The sequence below is a fragment of the Acomys minous genome, assembly GCF_964271855.1.
Source record: "Acomys minous genome assembly, chromosome: 13".
NCBI classification, from domain to species: domain Eukaryota; kingdom Metazoa; phylum Chordata; class Mammalia; order Rodentia; family Muridae; genus Acomys; species Acomys minous.
Genome location: NC_140495.1, coordinates 40,163,088 through 40,185,222, shown reverse-complemented (window position 1 = coordinate 40,185,222; position 22,135 = coordinate 40,163,088). Strand labels below are relative to the sequence as shown.

The following is a 22,135-nucleotide window of genomic DNA, read 5'->3' as shown; positions in this document are numbered from 1 at the left end:
TGTGCTGACAGTTTAGAAGAGAAATAGGTTTCGAAGTGTCTTAGATGGGGGATAAATTACCATGAAATATGTTTAAGAAATGATTTAGTATATCATGGTGCTGTCCTCTCCAGAATTCTCAAAGACAACCTATTTTTGGAAACACAGTGGGGACAATTCTAAAGCAGGGTAGTAGGGCCATGTTCGGTTCATCAGATAAGGAATTTCTTCATAGGAACATGACTCCTTGTAACAATTGGAGGTTGGGAAGTGAATGAGGCTAACAAAGGATGGGGTGAAATTGCTGAGCAGTTGGCCTTGTGTCAAAGCTGGAACTCTGCTAGGAAGAACACATCCAGCTACTTAAGTACCGTATTTTTCAGACCATAAGATGCACTTTTTTTTCTCCCCCAAATTGGGCGGGGATATTAAAATGCACCTTATGGTCCAATTGCTGTTTTGACTGATTTTCTTGTTTTACTGCTCTAAAAATTGGGTGCTTTTTATGGTCACGTGCATCTTATAGTCCAAAAAATATGGTAGACCGTATAGAGGCCCAGCTGAGTAACTGTGTTCTGTGTAAACTCTGACTCACCCAGCCAAACGCCTGGTGTCCCCAGAGCCAGTGACTGAGCAGACAAGCTAGGTGTAGAGTATGCTGATAGTATCTTACCAAAAATACATTTGAAAACCATACTGCTGCTTCACACATGCCTTCCAATCGTGTGCAAATATCCTGTGTCAAGCATTTACTCACGATCCTATCTCATTCTGCCTACAAAATATGCAGGGATAAAGAAAGAGCTGAGATTGGGGGAATGTCCAACTATGCCTTGCAAAAAACATGTAAGAGTGCCAGTCCCTGACACTATTAACGACACTCTGCTATATTTACACTCAGGAGCCTAGCACAACTGTCCTCTGAGATGCTTCACCCAGCAATGGATGGAGCTCAGAGGGCCTTTTGGAAGTGTGGGAGGAAGGATAGAAGGATCTGGAGGGACAAAAACTCCCACAAGAAGATCAACAGAACCAACTAACCTGGGCACAGGGGAGCTTTCCAAGACTAAAACACCAACCAAGGGCGATGTATGAACTAGATCAAGGCTCCTACAGATATGTATGCCCGTAGTACACCTATGGGCAGTTTGGTCTTCAGGTGGGTCCCCTAGTGAGGGGAGCGGAGGCTGCTTCTGACAGTCTTTCTTGTATGCTTTTTGATCACTTCCTTTTAGAGGTGCTCTCTTGCCTTGTCACATGTGGTAGAGGATACACTCAGTCCTGATGTGACTTGACGTGCTGGGATGGTTAAGTGGGGGAGGGGCTCCCCTTTTCTGAGGGGTAGGGGTGAGGGACACAGGGACACAGGAAGGAGGGTGGGACTGAGAGGAGAGGAGGGAGGAGGCTACAACTGGGATGCAATGTGAATAAATAAATAAATTTAAAACAAATAAACAAAATAGTAAATGCTCAATGTAGATAAATTAAAAACATAGTTATAAGAAAAAAAAAAAGGCTTTATTTAGTGTAGACACTCGCCCAAATAAGACTTTAACTATCTTCAGAGATTCCTACTCAGATAGCATATTTCTTTATTTTGAACATCTTAAAATAAATAAACAACTAGAAAGGAGTTAAACATGCCCTGAGGACTTATCTCGTGTCTACCCTATTAGCTTATACTTTTAACCCCTCATTTAACTAATGGTTCAAAATTTTAACATCAATGTTGAAATTTAAGCTGCTGATGCTAGCAGAGATGGATAACCCTGCCCTCCTTAGGGGATGGGCAGAAGGCCAAGAGAAGACAATGAGGGGGTGAAATACAAGCTAGGTTTAATGATATATATGAAAATGTTATGATAAAACATTATTTTGTATTCCAACAATAACAATAACAACAACCAAATTACCAAAGCCAGCATATCTCCTGGGTAAGCAGCAGCTGTGCAGGCAGGCAACCCTTGCCTTGTTTCAGGAAGAACTCACTGTACTTATGGGATTGAGTCTTACAATGGAAAGCAAGATGGAAGTGATGCTGCCCTTTTATTTCATGGAGTTTTCATTCTTTGTCTTTCCTGTCTGGACCCAGATGTTAGTGAGACCACTGGATGAATGGAAAGTGCAACAGAGGAGGCAACAGAGGAGGACAGTTTTTTAAAGAGATAACATAAAGCCTAGGTTTGCACTAGTGAGAAATATATTTATTGTGTGTTAACGCACTGACATTAGTGTTCTCATAATTATATATCCAAGTCTATGTTGTTTGTACATTCTTTCCTTTATTTTTGATTCTTTTATACAAGTTGATCTTTATATTTTCTTTATAAATATTCCTTTAGATTTTTATACATGTACACAGTGAAATATGGTATCTCCATCTCCTGCAATTTCATGTCCTCTTCCTTTTTAATAACCCATTAAGTGATGCCTATATGCACGTAGACATGGAGACATTAACTGAAGCATGGGCAACCCTCTGCTGGATATTTGACCCTGCTTAAAAAAATTCTCCTTTCTCCAGGATCTATGAATTATGAATAGCTCTTCATTTACATGTGAGACCTTGAGAGCTCCTCCCCCATCCATGCTTGAATTGTGAATGGGCTAGCTGTTGTAAAACTCAACTGCTGAGTGTTTTTGAGTGAAGTAGCCCTGTCACAGCATAAGTTGGCAGCATTTCACAGTACTGCCACCTATCCTTTAGCTCGTACATTCTGCCTGCCTCTTCTTGCCTAAGCCTTCATGGGAGAAGGGCCAGGGACAATCTTCCTGAAATAGAGTAAATGTCTCATTTAGGGCTGATTAATCAGTCTTTTATTCTCAGCATATTGAGTACTTATGAGTCTTCACATTAACTGTTTTTTTTTTAATGCAAAAGAAGCTCCTCTGATCAAAGTTGAGGCATGGACAGCTTTGTGGCTATTTACATAAACATTTAGAACACAGTCTGATAAAGCAATCACTTAGCCAAATAACAACAGTAGGCTCTACTCTAGAGCCTATTAATTTTCCATCCAGGGGCTTTTGGAAGTTTATAGCACCAGGGATGAATTACCTCCTGTGGATCAGTCCTCAAATCCAGTCAGAAAGCTCTTGGTCACCCCATTAACAGTCAGGCCAATAGTGCATCAGTTTGTCCTTCTTGTCCAGTAGGTCAGTATTATAGCATGCAGGGTCCAGTACTGGATTAGAACATTGATGTGCTTTTTCCTCTACCAGTGTGCATAGCACCTTCTGGCTTTACGAAAGCTAACCAGCAGGAAGGAGTTTGCCAGTCACTTGGCAGCCAAAGTAAGTAGCTGAAGAGCATATGGACTGTGAGACTGGGATACCAGCCTGGATGAATGTTAGAGTAAGGTTAAGATGTATCCAAACCCCCAAAACCTCAATCTTGAGGCCCAAAGGAGTAAGGATCTCTTCCTCCCTGTTCTGTGCCTGCATGCTGCTCTGCACATTGTCTTTTGACACCCCCCACCTCTGCAATGCTCAAGGAGGTCATGTAGCTTAGCACCTAGAATTTCTCTCTATGCACACGAAGCATTCCAAGAACCCCAGTCCCAGCCAATGATGGTTACTCACTTCAAAACCCTAACCACCTCCCCAAGGTTTATATAACCTTTATCCCACCTCCTCCCTCCTCCTCTGCCCAATAAAGAGCTGTATCACTGGAAGAGCCATGCCACTAAAAAGGCTGTGTCACTGGATGACCCAAAAGGAAGAAGTGGACCCTGGTGACATGTGGCATCTTCAGCAATAGGCTACTATTGTGTTGTTACGGTGGGTAATTGCTTCTTTATGTTTTCCATACCTATTAATGCACTATGCAGTGTCCTTAGACAACATTAAATTAAGGCTATTTAAAAGTATGATTCTTGGCCTAAGTTCGAAATGTGTTTATAAACTTTGCAGAAAGCATATGGAAAACTGTAATAATCTTATGATACAGTGCAACCTGTGTAGAAGAAAAATTTATTATAAGTAGAAAAAGACGATTATAAGAAATAAGCAAATTTCTATTTCTAAGAGACAACTAAAAATAGAAAATTGAGAAAGGTGATATTTTGTTGTGATAGACTAGGTCTCAAAACTGAGGTTGCCTGTCTTTTTAACTATCTCTTACTGACCCATTCCTTTCATGCATATTTCCAAAATTATTATGCTTTTTTAAATATGAGAAGACCAGAGAGCTATCTTCAATTAACCCCAGGACACCTGACAGCTCTCTTCCTGGTGGATTGTTCCTATACTTGATAGGTAAATTGTAGTAGTAAATGTTTTAGGCCTGGGGAAGTGGGTGTCATGCCTGGCCTAAGGAAGAGGTATCTGCTTGGTGGGTGTGCTGACATCTTTCTTATGACACTAGCAGGCATCTTTCATAGAAATATGCAAAGATTGCACTCCCTGACTAAAAGATCCTGTCTATCAAGATTATGCCTCAAATTTCAGAATAGAGCTTCTTACAGAACTGATTCCAATCTAAAACTGACCCTCAACAACAGGAGAGACCATGCTTTTTGTTATGCATTTAAAAATGATGCCCCACAGCTTCTAGTCCTCATATTTGACACTTGCTTAGAATATTTATTTTTTTCTGGCAGTAAAAAAAAAATGTTAAATAACACATGCAGAGCAGTTGAAAGTACTTGCTGCTTTTGCAGAGTTTGATTCCTTTCCCAGCACCTATGTGGCAGCTTACAACCATTTGTAACTTCAGTTACAAGAAACTACTACCTCCTCTGACCCCCTTGGGCCCTAGTATGCATACAGTGCAGACACATTTAGGCATACTCATACAAAATAAAATAAAGAAATACTAAAAATTCTAAGTAGCTACTTAATTGGAGCAATGACATAGACTGTTGCTAGTATAGATTTGACAGGGGTCACAGAGCCCCACCCTACCTTTGAGGAGCTTTGATGGTTGATGGATCCTGGGGTAAGGAGAATAAGTTTTGTCTAAGGAAGTGATCCTTGTTGGATTGCCCATGCTCTAGGTTATGGCCCTGCACCCATACATGTCAGGATAGCACAGATGGGAAGAAGTCTTAAGAAAGGACCGCAGTGGAGGCAAACCACGGAGGAATTGGAAGGTGAGTTGATACATGCATAGAATTCTTAAAGAAGATGTTTAAAGAAGAAAAATAAGTGGTGCTAGAAAGTTTCTGTTTTCCTTTATGTGTAGTCATTGTACAAAATGATAGGTTTCATTATGGCATTTTCATATTTTTTATGCTAACTTTTTTATTTAATTAATTTATTCAGATTACAACTAAATTGTTTTCCCTTCACTTGTATTCACCCATTCCTCCATCTCCTGATTTCACCCTATTTTCCTCCCCTGGGTCTATAACCAAGGGGGACTTCCTCCCCCACCATATGTTCACAGGCTATCAAGTCTCATCTTGGTAGCCTGCTTATTCTTCCTTTGAGTGCCACCAGGCCTCCCCACCAAGGGGGAAGTGGTCAAATATAGGGCACCAGAGTTCATGTCAGAGTCAGTCCCTGCTCTCCACACATCTGTGGAGAATGTCCAGTCCATTGGTTAGATCTGAGTAGGAGTTCAATGTTTACTGCATGTATTCTCCTTGGTTGGTGCAGTAGTTTGAGTAGAACACCTGTGTCCAGATCTTCCCATCATGATGTTCTTCTTGTAGGTTTCTAGGACCCTCTGGATCTTTCTATTTCCCCATTCTCCTATACTTCTCTCACCTAGAGTCCCAAGAGGATGTTCTTACATCTATCCCAATCTCTTGCTTAGTGAAGACTTTCATGGGACATCCCTTTTGGGCTAGTGCCCCAATTATAAGTGAGTATATACTATGTGAGTCTTTCTGGATCTGGGTTAACACACTAAATATGATCATTTATAGTTCCATCCACTTGTTGACATATTTTGGGATTTCCTTGTTTTTAATAGCTGAGTAGTAACCCCATGGTTTCTTTATCCATTTTTCGACTGAAGGACATTTAGGTTCTTTCCAGGTTATTGTTGTTATGAATAAGGCTATAAACATGGTTGAGCATATATCCTTGTTGTGTGGTGGAGCATCTTCTGGATATATTCCAAGGAGTGGAATAGCTGGGTCTTGAGGAAGCCTTGTTCCCAGTTTTCTGAGAAAGTTCCAGATAGATTTCCAAAGTGGCTGTACAAGTTTGCATTCCCACCAGCAATGAAGAAGTGTTCCTCTCTCTCCACCATGTGTTATCACTTGAGTTTTTGATCTTAGCCATTCTGATGGGTGTAAGATGGAATCTCAAAGTTGTTTTGATTTGCATTTCTCTGATGACTAAGGACATTGAGCATTTCTTTAAGTGTTTCTCAGCCATTCGATATTCCTCTGTTGAGAATTCTGTTTAGTTCTGAGTCCCATTTCTTAATTGGGTTATTTGTGTTTAATTTTTTGAGTTCTTTATATATTTTGGATATTAGCCCTTTGTCAGATGTAGAGTTGGTAAAGATCTTTTCCCAGTCTTTAGGATGTTGCTTTGTTCTGTGTCTCTTGCTTTACAGAAGCTTCTCAGCCTCATGAGGTCCCATTTATTAATTTTTGACCTTAAAGCCTGGGCTGTTGGTATTTTGTGTTCCAGGTTCTTCCCATTTTTTTCTTTTCACTGATTTAGTGTCTCTGGTTTTAAGTTGAGGTCTTTAATCCACTTGGACTTGAGTTTTGTGCATGGTGATAAATATGGGCCTAATTGCATTTCTCTACATGTAGACATCCAGTTAGACCAGCACCATTTGTTGAAGATGCTATCCTTTTTCCATTGAATAGATTTGGCTTCGTTGTCAAAATTCAAGTGACCATATGTGTGTGGATTTATTTCTGGGTCTTCGATTTGATTCCATTGATCAACCAGTCTATTGCTATGCTAGTACCATGATGTTTTAATTGCTGTTGCTCTATAGTACAGCTTGAGATCAGGTATGGGGATTCCTCTGGAGGACCTCTTATTATACAGGATTGTTTTAGATATGCTGGGTTTTTTGTTTTTCCATATGAAGTTGAGAATTGATCTTTCAATGTCTTTAAAAATTGTGGAGGTATTTTTATAGGGATTGCATTGAATCTGTAAATTGCTTTTGGTAAGATAGCCATTTTTACTATGTTAACTTTCATGATCCATGAACAAGGGAAACCATTCCATCTTCTGATATCTTCTTCAATCTTCTTCTTCAGAGATTTGAAGTTTTTTTCCATACAAATCCTTCACTTGCTTGGTTAGAGTTACTCCTAGATATTTTATATTGCTTGTGGCTATCATGAAGGGTGTAGTTTACCTAATTTCTTCCTCTGAATGATTGTCTTTTGTATATAGGAAGGCTACTGATATTGAGTTAATTTTGTATCCAGCCAACTTGCTGATGATGTTTATCAGCTGTAGGAGTTCTCTGCTGTAAATTTGAGGGTCACTTATATACACTATCATATCATCTGCAAATAGGGATAATTTGACTTCCTCCTTTCCCATTTGGATCCCCTTGATCTCCTTTTGTCTTATTGCTCTGGTTAGAACTTCAAGAACTATATTGAAAAGATATTGAGAAAGTAGATGTCCCCAATTTTAAAGGAATTTCCTTGAGTATCTCTCCATTTAATTTGATGTTGGGTAATAGCTTGCTGTATATAGCCTTTCTTATGTTTAGGTATGTTCCTTATATCCCTGATCTCTCCAAAACGTTAAACATGAATGGGTGTTGGGTTTTGTCAAATACCTTTTCTGCAACTAAGGAGATGATCATGTGGTTTTTTTCTTTCAGTTTGTTTATATGGTGGATTATATTGATGGATTTCCATATATTAAACCATTACTGCATGCCTGGAATGAAGCCTACCTAGTCATGGTGAATGTTATTTTTAATATGTTCCTGTATCCACTTTGTGAGTATTTTATTGCTTATTTTGGCATCAATGTTCAAAGGGGATTTAGTCTGAAATTCTCTTTCTTTGTTGGGTCTTTGTAAAGTTTAGGTATCAATGTGACTGAGGCATCATAGAATGAATTTGACAATGTTTCATCCATTTTATCTTCTGGATTAGCTTGAAGAGTATCAGTATTAGCTCTTATTTGAAGTTCTGGTAGAATTTTGCACTGAAACAATCTGGCCCTGGTCTGTTTTTGGTTGAGAGACTATTAATGACTGCTTCTATTTCTGTAGGAGAAATAAGACATTTAAATTGTTTATCTGACCTTGATTCAATTTTGGCAGGTGGAATTGATCAAGAAAATTGTCCATTCCCCTTAGATTTTCAAATTTTTTGGGAAATATGCCTTTGAAGTAGGATCTTATGATTCTTTGTATTTCTTCAGTGTCTATTGTTATCTCTCCCTTTTTGTTTCTGATTTTGATGATTTGGATAGTGTCTTGCTGCCTTTTAGTTAGTTTGGCTAATGGTTTGTCTATCTTGTAGATTTTCTAAAAAAAAAACAGCTACTAGTTTTTTAATTCTTTGAATTGTTCTCTTTGTTTCTAATTTCTGCCTAGAGTTTGATTATTTTCAGACGTCTACTCCTATTTGTTGTTTCTGCTTCTTTTTTTCTAGGGCTTCCTGCTGTGCCGTTACGTTGTTTACATAAAATGTTTCCAATTTCTTTATAATGGCACATAATACTACTAATTTTCCTCTTAACACTGCTTTCTTACCAAATTGTTTCAAATTCAGGTATGTTGTTCTTTCATTTTCGTTGGGTTTCAGGAAGCACTTCATTTCTTTGTGTATTTCTTCCCTGACCTGGTTTTCATTAAGTAGAGAGTTGTTTAGTTTCCATGTGTGTGTAGGCTCTTTATTATTTCTGTTGTTGCTGAATTCCAGCTTTAGACCAATGGGATCTTATAGGATACAAGGTATTATTCCAATCTTCTTGAATCTATTGAGGCTTGCTTTGTGATCTACTATATGATCAATTTTGGGGAAGGTTTCATGGGGTGCTGAGAAGAAGGTATAATCCTTTGTGTTTGGGTGTAAAGTTCTGTAGATGTCTTTTAGATCCATTTGATTCGTGACATTGGCTAGTGTCATTTCTTGGTTTAATTCTGTTTCGCTGACCCATCCTTTGGTGAAAGTGGGGTTTTGAAGTCTCTCACTATTAATGTGTGGAGATTGACGTGTGGTTTAAGCTTTATTAATAGTTCTTTTCCAAATGTGGGTGCCCTTATATTGGGAGTGTAGATGTTTAGGATTATGATGTCACTTTGGTTGACTTTACTTTTGATGAGTATGAAGTGTCCTTCCTCATCTCTTTTGCCTAATTTTGGTTGGAAGTCTATTTTATTGGATACTGAAATGGCTGCATCAGTTTGCTTCTTGTGTCTGTTTGCTTGGAATACATTTTTTTCCAGTCTTTTACCCTGACGTTATATCTATCTTTATGGCTGAAATGTGCTTCTTGCATGCAGAGGAATGTTGGGTCTTGTTTATGCATCCATTCAGTTAGTTTGTGTCTTTTTATTGGAGAATTGAGGCCATTGATGTTGAGAGATATTAATGACCAGTGACTGTTAAGTCCCTTGATTTTGATTTTTGTTGCACTAGTGTGTTCATGTGGTTGTTTTTTGCAACTGTATAGTTATCTATTTCCCATGTAATTTTGGTTGTAACTTGTCCCTTTGGGTTGTAGGCTTCCACCTAGTAACTTCGGTAAGGCTGGATTTTTGGAAAGGTACTGTTTGTATTTGTTTTTCTCATGGGATTTCTTGTTTTCTCCATCAATGGTTATTGATGGTTTTGCTGGGTATTGTAGTCTTGCCTGGCATCTGTGGTCTCTTAGGGCTTGCTGGACCTCTGTCCAGGCCCTTCTGGCTTTTATGGTCTCTGCTGAGAAGTTCTGTGTAAGTCTGATAGGCTTGCCATTATATGTTACTTGACCCTTTTCCTTTGCTTCTTTTAATATTTTTATTTGTTCTTTATATTTTGTATTTTGATTATTAAGTGGTGGGAAGAATATCTTTTCAGGTATATTCTATTTGGTGCTCTTTAGGGCTCTTGTATGTTTATATGCATCTCCTTCTTTAAATTGGGGAAATTTTCTTCTATGATTTTGTTGAAGATATTTTCTGGGCCTTGGAGTCAGGCATCTTCTCTTTCCTCAATGCCTATTTTCCTCAGGTTTTGTCTTTTCATGATGTCCTTGATTTCTTGGATGTTTTGTTTCAGGAATTTTTCAGATTTAACCTTTTCTTTGATGGTTGCTTTGAGTTCTATGATTATGTCTTCTAGTCTCAAGATTCATTCCTCCATTTCTTGGATTCTGTTTGAGAAGCTCACCTCTATGTTGCTTGCTTTCTTCTCTAATTCCTCTCGTTCCTGTCTTTTTTCTATCTGTGCCTTTATTGTTGTTTCCATTTTCATCTTCAGATCCTGAACTTCTTTTTATTGATTTCCTTCATCTGATTGTTTGTATATTCATGATTTTTGTCCATTGCTTCTTTCAGATCTTGAACTGTTTCATTAATTTCCTTCATTTGCTTTGTATTTTCCTGAATTTCTTCCAGTGCCTCTCTATAGGCCTCCTTTGTGTCTTCCACTTGTTTGACTGCATCCTCCTGCATTTGTTTATGAATTTTATTAATTTCTTCCATTATCATCTTCATTACTAAGGATTTGATGTCATTTTCTTGTATTTTAATTGTTTTTGAGTTCTCAGGGTTGCTTTCTTGGGATAGCTGGGATTTGGAGATGCCAACTTGTTTTGGTTTTGTTGTTTGTGTTCTTATGTTGGCCTTTAGTCATCTTGTTGTCTCTTATGTTGGGTTGTAGCTTCTGGTGTCCTTCCCTGGTAGTTGAGAGTGGATAGTTGGTGAGTGATTATAGGTTGAGTTCCAGTGCCTGTGGGGAACAGGAAATTCTTCCATGGAATAGGCAGGTGACCTGATTTACCCTCCAAGAGACTTTGCTCTACACCTTAAGCTCCCCACTGGATCAGCAGAGGTAGGTTTCTGCCTGGTCCTGTGCTGATCGCACTACTGAGGTGGTTCAGTCCTGCTGAATTGTGGCCACTGTTTAGTTTTCTTCCCTGACCCCTCAGGGCTGTCCAGTCTTTCCCAAGAGCTTGCCGGACTGTGCTGTGGAGACTAGCTAGGCCGGGTTTTATCTGCCCAAATGTGCAGGCATAGACTGCTGGAGCCAGCAATTAGGTTCCTGCCCAGGCCTCTTTAAATAGTGCAAGTGTGGCTATTCAGTCCAGCTGCTTTGGGGCTGCTGTTTAGTTTTCTGTCCTGACCTCTCAGGACTGTACAGCTTCTCCTAAGAGCATGAGAGACCGTACTGGGCTGTGGAGACTGGCTAGGCTGGGTTTTATCTGTCCAATTATGCAAGCATGGACTCCTGTGTCTGGTAGATAGGTTCATGCCTGGACTGTTTAGAGAGCATAGCTTTGGCAATTCGGTCCAGTTGCATTGGGGCCCCTGTCTTGTTTTCTGTCCTGACCCACTCAGGGCTGTCCAGCTTCTCCCAAGAGGATGGGAGACCCTGCCAGGTCGTGGAGACTGGCTAGGCTGGGTTTTATCTGCCCAATTGTACAGGCAGGGTCTGCTGTCACTGATACCTACATCCCTGTCTGGTTGCATTCATACCACACTGCTCTGGCTGGGTAACATGTTCACAGCCACCTGGGCTTCCTTATGGCTCCTGGGGATAGATATCTGTGAACTGGTGCAGGCTAGGTAGGGGGTTCTGAGGACAAATCTACCTGTTTCCATGAGATTTTCTTAGGCCAGGAGCTCCAGTGTTTCACTGTCCCATATGTCAAATTTGGGTTATAGAGCCGGATGGGATTGGTTCCAGTCCAGAGTCTGGGGAGTGGGCTCCTGTCCTCCATGGGCTGTTGATTGACCTGGGGCCAGGCCCATCTGTGGTCTGCACTGCCTGGTATCCCACTCACCTTGTGTTCTCCAGTTCTTACAGTCTGTGGCTCCCCGTCAGGTCCCTGGTCTCTGTATGGTAGATCAGATAACAGTGCGTGATAGGCTCTGCCATCTTGGAATCTGACATCTTCATATTTCATGATCGCATTCACTCCCATTGCTTCTTATCTTCCTCTTCCCAAATTGTTTTCATTCTGCTTTCAGGTTTATATTTATTTATCATTATTTATTCATTTTATAAGATCTAAAGACAGCATAAGAAAACCATGCAATATTTGTATTCTAAGCCTCTCTTATTTTACTTAGCATGATGATCTCCAGTTCCATCCATTTTTGTGCAAATGGTATAACTTTTCTTTCATTATGAGTGAATATTATTCATTATGTATATATGGCACTTTCCCTTCCATATTCATCCACCCACTGATTCACAGTTAGGATGATTGTATATCTTTTATTTTTTCCATTTATTTTTTATTTTATGTGTATAGGTTTCTGCATATGTTTGTGCACCATGGGCCTACAGTACCCATGAAAGCCAGATGAGGGCATTGTATCACACTGGAACCAAAGTAGGTTCTGAGGCTAATGCTGATTTCCACACTAGCTCAACTAATTTATATTCTCTCAACATTCTCACAAGCATATGCTATTTATTTTATAAAAATAGCCATTATGACTAGAGAGATGGAAAATCATGATGTTTGAGTTGCATTTCTTTGATGGATAAGAGTGCTGAACATTTTTCCATGTACTTATATTTGTATCTCTTCTGAAAATCTATTAAATTATTTAACTCCTTCACTTATTGGATTATTTGTGTGTATTTTGAGGGGTTATATTTTGAGTTATTTATATGTTTTTTTCACTTTCTGATCAATAGCTGCCAAAGATTTTCTTCCGTCTTTTACACTGTCTTCACTCTGATGATGGCTTCTCTGGTACAGAAGTTTTTATTTTCTGCAATCCAATTAAACTTTCCTTTTATTTTTATGTATAGAGGGGTTCTGTCTTCATGCATGTCTGTCATATGTGTGCATATGCCTGAGTCTCGAGCTGTAGTTACAGACAGTTGTAAAGCAAACCTCATGGGCACTGGGAATTTAACTCAGGTTTTCTACAAGACGAGGAAGCACTTTTAAGAGCTGAGCCATCTCTCTAGTCCACATTCCCAGTTTTTAATCCTTAGTATTATTTACTGGGATATTAGAACACCTTTCATAAATTTCTTGCCTATGACTCTATCTTGAAGTAGAAAATATAAATAAATATCTGTAACTCAATACACTATTTTAATAAGTGATTGACATATATATAACAAGATGAAATTTATTTCCCAGATGACCTGAGGGCTTTTATTGATCCAGTCAGATTCTACAGAGTAAAGTGTTTGGAAATCTTGACAGCCAATTTTGTATTCTCTGAAAACCATAGTTTTCCTTTTGTGTATTTGCACATCTAATGGTGTAGTTATAGTGTATTGCCAAATGCCTCAGTCAGAAAAACAAAGGCTGGCTCGCTTGTGTGTGTGTGTGTGTGTGTGTGTGTGTGTGTGTGTGTGAGAGAGAGAGAGAGAGAGAGAGCGAGAGAGAGAGAGAGAGAGAGAGAGAGAGAGAGAGAGAGAGAGAGAGAGATATGCTGAGCAATTGCATTGGGCCAAGAAGGCAGATTTTAAAATAATAGTTCTAACAGCTTCACAACAATTCATCTTCTTGAGGAATGGTGGCATAGCTAGATCCTTCAGGGTATCATTCAAGCCTTCTGCACCTCTCACCTCAGGTTCTTAGAAGCAAACTTAGAAGATAAATAATGGTGTGCCACACTGGCTTTTAGTTAAAGAGCTCAGATTCAGGAATCCTGAGATTTAAGTTATTGCAGCCTTATACTTTGCATATAGTCTTTCATTTATTCATCGTTTTTGTTATTCTTGTTGCTTTGCCAAAATATATGGAGGATGCATCATGACTTAGAGATATGTGTCATATAGGACACTGTAAGGTGGTTAAATAATTGTTGGTGCTTAGTCAGCATCTGAACAGAGGGACAAACGTCATCACATGCGATTAAAAAGTGTGGAAATACATACAAAAGGAAGGAGCCTGGCTTTAGGGCACACTGGGAAGGTTTAGGCATATCTGTTGTCTTTTAGTACAGATATTTGAACTTAATCTGGAACAGTGAGTAGGTCTACAAAAGGGACAGGGGCTAGGACACAGGGAGCATGTCTTACCAATATAGTCTCAGGTGAAATAACTGTGGATGGCATATGGAGGAGGAGAGTGGGGCCAGAACCCCAGCAAGACCTCCTTTAAGGTCATGGAGTGAAACAGATTGCAAGTGGCTTTTATGTCATGATAAAGGGACTGAACTTCGGTCTAAAGATCAAAGTTGAAATACTTAAAAAAAAAAACACATGGAGTGCCATGAAATTTACAAATTACTTAGCTTGGTGAGACTTTATTTTAGTTTACAGAGTGTAAAAAGTGTTAGTTGAGTCTAAGGTTCCTGCCAGCATCACATGACAAAAGGTGAACTGTTACTACCCACTGGCAGCTTGTGCTGTCTACCTACCTCTTTAAATGCGTATGGGGACTAAGCCAAAACTTCTGGGTTTAGTTCCATTAAAAAAAAAAGCAGTATAATGAAAGTAATATATGTCACTATACTTTCTATTTCTTGGTTTACATTTTTTCAGCAGTATGTTGAAATTTGATTATCTTTATTTTTCAGAGTCTGTTGAAGTTTTCCCAAAGATTTTAAATATAATAGAGATAACAATTGCTTGCTTTGCTTCTTTCCTGCTTTCAAACCCAGATACCCACCACTCATGCTTTGAAATTTTTCATAAGGTTTTGAAACAGGAGCTGTTTAATGGAGGTTACAGATTTGCATATAAGAGTGTAAGACAAACTTTTGATGGAGAGAAATGGACTGAACATGAAAGGCTGGTAAAGGCCTGGCTTCGTTGCTTCATCTGCAGACCTCACTGAATATGAATCTTCTCCAAGCCATAAATAATCATGCAGACCATTTTTTTTCTCAGCAATGCTATAAGGGAAGCAAAAGAAAGAAAAACAAAGCCTTTTGGCATTCAAAGACGTTACTCACTGCTTTCTGACATGGAGTACCAGTGCAGATGCATGTCCAGCACCTTGTCTGAACTTCATCAAAACAGAACAGAATACCAATTTGCTGGCTTTATTAAGAGCTAATTTTTATTTTAGGTTAACAAACAAGTGTTCCTTGATTTTTAAATATTCACTTTATAGATACGTAGGTTTTATTCCTTCTTTGAGTGCTACTTATAAGCAACAGAGTGTAACACCACTTAATGGATTTTAGCACAAAAACTGGAATTTTTTTCCTTCACAGTGTCAAGGAGTTTATAGGAAGGTAAAGTCTGATAATGTTAAGTTCAAAGGTTCAATTTGAATGTATTCATTCACTGAGAGTTTTTTGGTTTGTTTTTCCAAGATAGTTTCTCTGTGTACCCTTTGCTGTTCTGGAACTTGCTTCATAGACCAGGCAGTTCTCAAACCCAAAGAGATTCCCCTGTCTCTGCCTCTAGAGTATTACTGGGATTAAAGGTGAGATCTGTCATGCTCTGCTGTATTTATTAGTTTAAGCAGAAAACATATTTTATGAATATCTATTATGTAGTACTGGGTATTATTTAGGCTGTAAAGATAAAAGACAGACATATAGACCAAAGAGACAGAATAGAGATTCCTGAAGTAAACTCCCACATCCATGGTTAATTGGTATAAGACAACTGTTTTAAGAATATTCACTGGGAAAACAGATTCTTACAGTAGATGTTGCTGAGAAGTTTGGCTCGCCACATGTAGATAATTGGAACCAGACCCTTATTTTTTTCAGTTTATGACAATTAACTTAAAATTATTGCAGATGTACATGTACATCTTGGCACTATGAAATTACAACAAGAAATGCCTGTAATCCCAGCACTCACAGAGGCAGAGGCAGGTGGATCTCTGTGAGCTCGAGGGCAGCCTGGTTTACAAAGTGAGTCCAGGACAGCCAAGGCTACACAGAGAAACCCTGTCTCAAAAAACAAAACAAAACAACCTCCCCCAAAGAAAGAAAAGATGAGAGAGTTCAGGACATTAGACAGGAAGCACAACTGAAAATTAACAAATGGGAATTCATGGAATTAGATAGTTTACACACACACACACACACACACACACACACACACACACACACACACACACCCCAAAGGGAGAAGACATCACATGTTATAGAAAAACACACTTTTCAAGCAAACATCTGACAAGAGGGTGATATAGAGACTATATACAGAACTCAAAGAACTGAGCAGCAAAGTATGAAACAACCCAATTAAAAGTGGGCCCTCGACCAAAATAGAAAAATTTAAAGGGAGTTGTGCATGTGAGCAACAAGTTCTCAGGACCACTCTTCACCAGGGAAACTATACTCAGAAAATCACCCACAATGAGCTAAAATTTCACTAGAGAAAACAGCTGCTATTTAGAAAGTGAAAGCAGCAAGCACTGGTGAGTGACCATGTGCAGGAAAGAGACTCCTGTACATTAGGGTGTATAAATTAGTACAGCTACAATGCCAACTAGTATGCTGGATCCTCTTGAAACTACATGAGAGGTGTCAATGGCCATAAGCCAGTATATTGAAGAATCATCTCCATGTCAATGTCAATGCACTACAGGTCACAATAGCTAAGAATGAAAAGATCCCTCCAGGGGACATGGTCAAAGGTGAGGCACCAGAGTATGTTAAAAAGTCATATCCCACTCTCCACTCTACTGTGGAGAATGTTCTGACCATTGGCTAGATCTGGGTAGGGGTTTAAAATTTTATGGCCTGTATTATCCTTGGCTGGTGCCTTAGTTTGAGTGGGACCCCTGGGTCCAAATCTGCCTATCATAATGTTCACTCAGAGGAAGGACAGCAGGTTACCAAGAAGAGACTTGATACCCTATGAGCATATACAGGGGAAGGTAATCCCCCTCAGAAACAGTAATAGGGGAAGGGAATAAGGGGAAAATGGGAGGGAGGGAAGAATGGGAGGATACAAGGGATGGGGTAACCATTGAGATGTAACAAAAATAAATTAATAAAAAAAAAGGAAAAAAATAATGAAAAGATCCTAAGTGTCTGTCAACTGACAAATGGCAAAAAAAGAGAGAAATTATACAAGAGAATGGTATCACCTTGAGAAAGGGTGTGACAATGGCTAGAAGTAGAGGCCATTGTGTTAACATAAGTTAAACACAAGTTCCACATGATAGCACTCAAACGTGGAATCTAAAAATGTTGATCTCAAAGCAGTTGAGAGTGGAATGTACTATATGGTTTTTCAAAACACTAGAAGAAAGGAGTTTGAGTGGTTTGACTATACTGAGGTGACAGATATTTGAGGAAACATATCGATTTACCATGATTTTAATGTTACTAAATGTGTATGTGAAACAAAATATTATCTTGTAGCCAATAATAGATATGTTTTTCGGTATTATTCAAACTAATGATGAAAGAAGAAGTAAATATTAATTGAAAATACTGACAATGATTTTTAGTTTTGGAACTCATGATTGGTTTTGAGTTTTGCAGGTGTTGATAGAAAAGAGGTTCTGTGGAAGGAATATGATAAAGATGAAGTAAAGTTTATTTTCTTGGAAGGCAGTTCAAGAAGTATGAAACTTATTGGATAATGGCTGACAGAAAATCAAATAGAAATACTTTTTTTGTCAGTGAGATAGAAACCATGATCAATATCACACAAAACTTCTCTTCATAAAATACCAGAAAAAGTCTTTTGAAAACACAACTTCTTCCTACCTTCCCTCTGGAAGCTAAGTCACTTGCTGTCCTGACTATTTTCTGGTTGTATTTTCCTTCCTGTAGGAAGCTGGAACTCTTGGTTACAGTTAACTAACTTGAAAATAGGATCTTTAAACTCATGATGTTTGGGAAGTGTGTGTTGGCAGGTTAAGGGTTACAGAAGAAACCATTTCAGAATTTTGTTTGTGCTTAGAACGTAAATTTAGTTTTTATGACGATGAATAAAAGCCATTGCAAAATAAGATAAGAAAATAGTTTGATTTAGAATAGGTTAAGAAGAAAGAACCTGGCTTTAAAAAAAAATAGAATCTCGCCTAGGCAGAGGGCAACTGAAGCAGCTTTTCTAATTTATATGAAAATGTGAGATGTCTTAGTGGCCTTATGGGTTGGCATTCAAATCACTTTTGCACAGTGATAACCCATTCATTTAAATTATGTTCAGAAAGGCAGCCCGACGATAAGAAGTGCTTTGGGAACTGCATAAAGGTCTAGAACAACTTCAAAATGTTGCTTTTGTGCATGCAGATGAGTTGATGTGATGCCTGAAATATGGGGAGGAAAGAGACACATGCCTATTTTCCTGGCTTTTTTTTGACTGTGGCTTACATCTGTGAGCTATGAACTGGGTATGTCGTAGGGTGCTCTTGTCTTTTGAGGTATTCCTATGCAGAGCCCTGACCGGCCAAGTGGCTCTCGGTCACCCAGCTGGTGCCTATCATGGCTGCTCTGCCCTCTGACCATAAGCTACAAAAGGTCTCACTTCATCATACTGGGAGGAACGTGTTATACTGGGCGGTTTACGAGCCAGTGGGAAGGTCTGGCTGAACACTTTTGCTATGCTAACTGAATGCCTGTGCCTGTGTGACTAACTGAAGCACAGCTTCCATGTCCTCATTCCGAAGGAAACCGACCAAACAGACCCAAAACAGAATCCCAGAAACACTCTAAGTCACCTGCTCATGCTGTGTCTGATTCTTTTCTTCTTGCATTACCAAGGAGTTTTGAAATTTTAGTGTGTCCTGCTGATCCCAACATGAGCTGTTCTGAGCTAAGTTCTACTTCCTTACATTATTGTATATTGCATAATAGTAGTTTAGAACTTCCATAACATGCCAGAGTGGCTTCCAGAATTTTCTTTTTACCAGAGAACAATAGTCATGATGGCCTAAAGTGCATCCCACGAACAGGGTAACCACAAGTACGTTTTTCAAAACTCTATTTCCAAATCCAGCCCCGTTCTGAGGTACCATGGTTAGGATGTCAACAAATTAATTTATTAAAATAACATTTAATTTTAAGGTAGCAAATGAAACAATGGGTTTCATTGTGGCATTTTCTCATTCACTTCTTTCTCCTTCCCTTGATGGCCTTTGTCTCCCCATTTCTGCTTTCTTGCCACATGTATTCCATTCCTGTCTCTTGCTTTTCCTCTGCTCTTTTATGATCTCCTTCATTGTATGTTACTTGCCTTTTTCATTTGTCCTTTTAATGTTTTTCTTTGTTCTGTACATTTAGTGTTTTGATTATTATGTGGCTGGAGATTTTCTTCTCTGCTCTACTCTGTTTGGTGTTCTGTAAGCTTCTTGTATGTTAATAGGCACATCTTTCATTAAATTGGAGACATTTTCTTCTATGATTTTGTTGAAAATATTTTCTGGGCCTTGGACCTGGGCATCTTCTCTTTCCTCAATTCCTATTCTTCTTTTTAAATTTTTTTCTTTTTGTTTTTAGAGACAGGTTTTCTCTGTGTAGCCTTTCCTGTCTTGGACTCACTTTGTAGACCAGGCAGGCCTTGAACTCACAGAGATCTGCCTGCCTCTCTCTTCCTCCCAAGTGCTGGGATTAATGGTGTGCACCACCACCACCCAGTTACTTCTTATTATTCTGAAGTTTCATCTTTTCCTTGTGTCCTTGATTTCTTGGATTTTTTGTGTCAGGGATTTTTTTAGATTTAACATTCTCTCTGATGGTTGCATCAAATTCTTCCATTGTATTTTCTTCATTTGAGATTCTTTTCTCAATCTCTTGTATTCTATTGGAGATGCTTACCTCTGTAGTTCCTGTTTTCATCTCTAAATTCTCTGTTTCCAGGCTTTTCTTAGTTTGTGCTTTTATTATTGTTTCCATTTTCATCTTCAGGTGATTTTATTCACCTGATTGTTTACATTTTCCTGAATTTGTTCTTGTGATTTCTTCATTTCCTCTCTATAGTCCTCTGTGATGGCCTCTTTGAGGGCCCCAATCTGTTTGGCTATATTTTCTTATATTTCTTTATAGATTATCATCTTCATAAGGAAATATTTGAGGTCATTCTCTTGTGTTTTAGTTGTGTTAAAGTGTCCAGGACTGATTGCATTGTGATAACTGGGTTCTGGAGATTCCATATGATTTTGGCTTTTGTTGTTTGTGTTTTTATGCTGGTTTTAGCCATCTTGCTGTATCTAAAGTTGGGTGATAGTTTGTGATGTTCTTTACTAGCCAATGAGAGCAGCTGGTAAGTGACTATAAGTTGAGAGCCCTCATCTTCAGTGATTAGGGAACCCTTCTGATGGATCAGCCAGGTGACCTGAGGTCAGACCTGGGAACTTTCCTTGGAAGAGCTAGGTGACCTGAGTTCAGATCTACCTGTGTTCCACCCTGTGGTATCTCCTCTCTGGCATTTGTGGGCTCTTAAGTTTTGCAAAGCATCTTCCTAGGCCCTTATGGCTTTTATGGTCTCTGCTGAAAACATGGGAGACTCAGACACTTGTGTTTTGTGGCCCACAGGTCAGTCTGAGACATGAGCACAAGTTCTGTGTGCTGCTGGCAAGTGGCAGGTGTGTGGTTAGAATTTGGAGACCAGGCTCATGCCTGTGTGGACCCAGAAACTTTCCAGAGAAGCTCAGCAACCCTACAAGCAGGCCTTGAGAAATGGAATATAGATGAGAGCATAGGGCAAGGACTTTAACATAGTTACTATGAACATGTTCAAGGACCTTAAAGAGGATATGAAGAAATCCACTAATGAAATATATGAAACACAAATAGTGCGATGAAATGAAGAAAACAGTTTAAGCCATTGAGGTAGAAATGAAATCGCTAAAGCAAACCTAAACTGAGGGAAAACTAGAAATGAAAAATTTAGGAACTCAAACAGGAACCTCAGAGGCAAGCCTCACTGACAGAATAGAAGAGATGAAAGAGAGAATCTCAGGCACTAAAGACAAGATAAGAAATGGATACCACAAAGAAAACCTTTAATCTAAAATCATCCAGGCACAAAACATCCAGGAATCTGTAACACTATGAACCAAATCTATGAATAATAGGAATAGAGGAAGGAAAAAAACCCAGGCATAAAAATATTTTCAAAAAATCCATAAAAGAACATTTTTTTAGTTCTGTTGAGGAACCTCCATACTATTTTCTATACTAGATGCACTAACTTTTCCACCAACAGTTTTTTTTTAGAGTTCCCTTTCCTTCTCATTCTCAATAGATTCTTTTTTTTTTTTTTTGTATTCTTGATAATAGTTGTTGAATCCTATTTCACGGTGGTTGGACTTGTTTATTCTGATGATTAGTGATATTAACCACTTTTACAGGTCATTTGCATATCTATTATGGCTTCTAGTTTTGTATTTTATAGGAATTCTGCATGTAGAGAGAGACAGAAATAAATTTATGGATAAAAAACCATTACAAAATTTTGATTTGGGAGATTTTTTAATGGAAAGGCTGTCTAGTTTATGGAATGGAAAGTTTCCCAGTGTAAACTGGAATATTTTGCTATAACCTAGTAACACAACTTAGGCATGTATTAAATTTATGAGGATGAAGCTGCACTTAATTTTACAGTGAAAATGAGTCATCAGTGTATTTATATTTTGAAGACTATATTTCAGAGACCTTCTTTAACAAAAGTGAGGCCAGGTTTATGATAAACAAGCATTATTTTGATTAAAAATATCCAAGTATGTTTTACATCCATTGTCTTTATGTTTGTAGTATTCATAGAAAATAGAGCTGAAATAATAAAATAATAACTGTTGATTCACATGGAAATTTAAGCAGAATCGTTGTTGACCTATGGTTTTTGAGTATGGGCTGTCTGCTATGAGGCTTCATTTCAATACAGGAAGGAAGGCATTTTCTCTGGAGGGAAAATTTGCTGGGACAAGCCAATGAGGCTCTTTAGAAACTCATGACCTTAGAGAAAGCATTTGCTCAAAGTCTGTTCTACTCTTCTCAGAAAACAGTCCTGGACTACTTTATGAAGACATGCAAAAATCAACGAATTTATCATTTTCCTTCCACTCACGTTTAATGACTGGTTTAACAGGAACAAGTTTCCAATTCCCGTACACAAAACTTTAATGATCTTTTAAAATTATTAATGGGAGTAGATGAATGGAATAAGTCAGGAAAGGGGTTTTTTTTGGCATTTAAGCTTCTCCATTAGATATT

At 38.6% G+C, this 22,135-nt stretch overlaps 1 long non-coding RNA gene across 1 annotated transcript in view; it reads left to right on the top strand.

Annotated features, from left to right (window-relative positions):
• LOC311580604 overlaps nucleotides 1–3,248 on the top strand; it is a 35,757-nt gene extending 32,509 nt beyond the window's left edge. Inside the window, exon 3 of the long non-coding RNA XR_014773528.1 lies at nucleotides 3,202–3,248. This is a non-coding gene — a long non-coding RNA (uncharacterized lncRNA). The remainder of the gene's footprint in view (nucleotides 1–3,201) is intronic.
• Nucleotides 3,249–22,135: the final 18,887 nt, after the last annotated feature.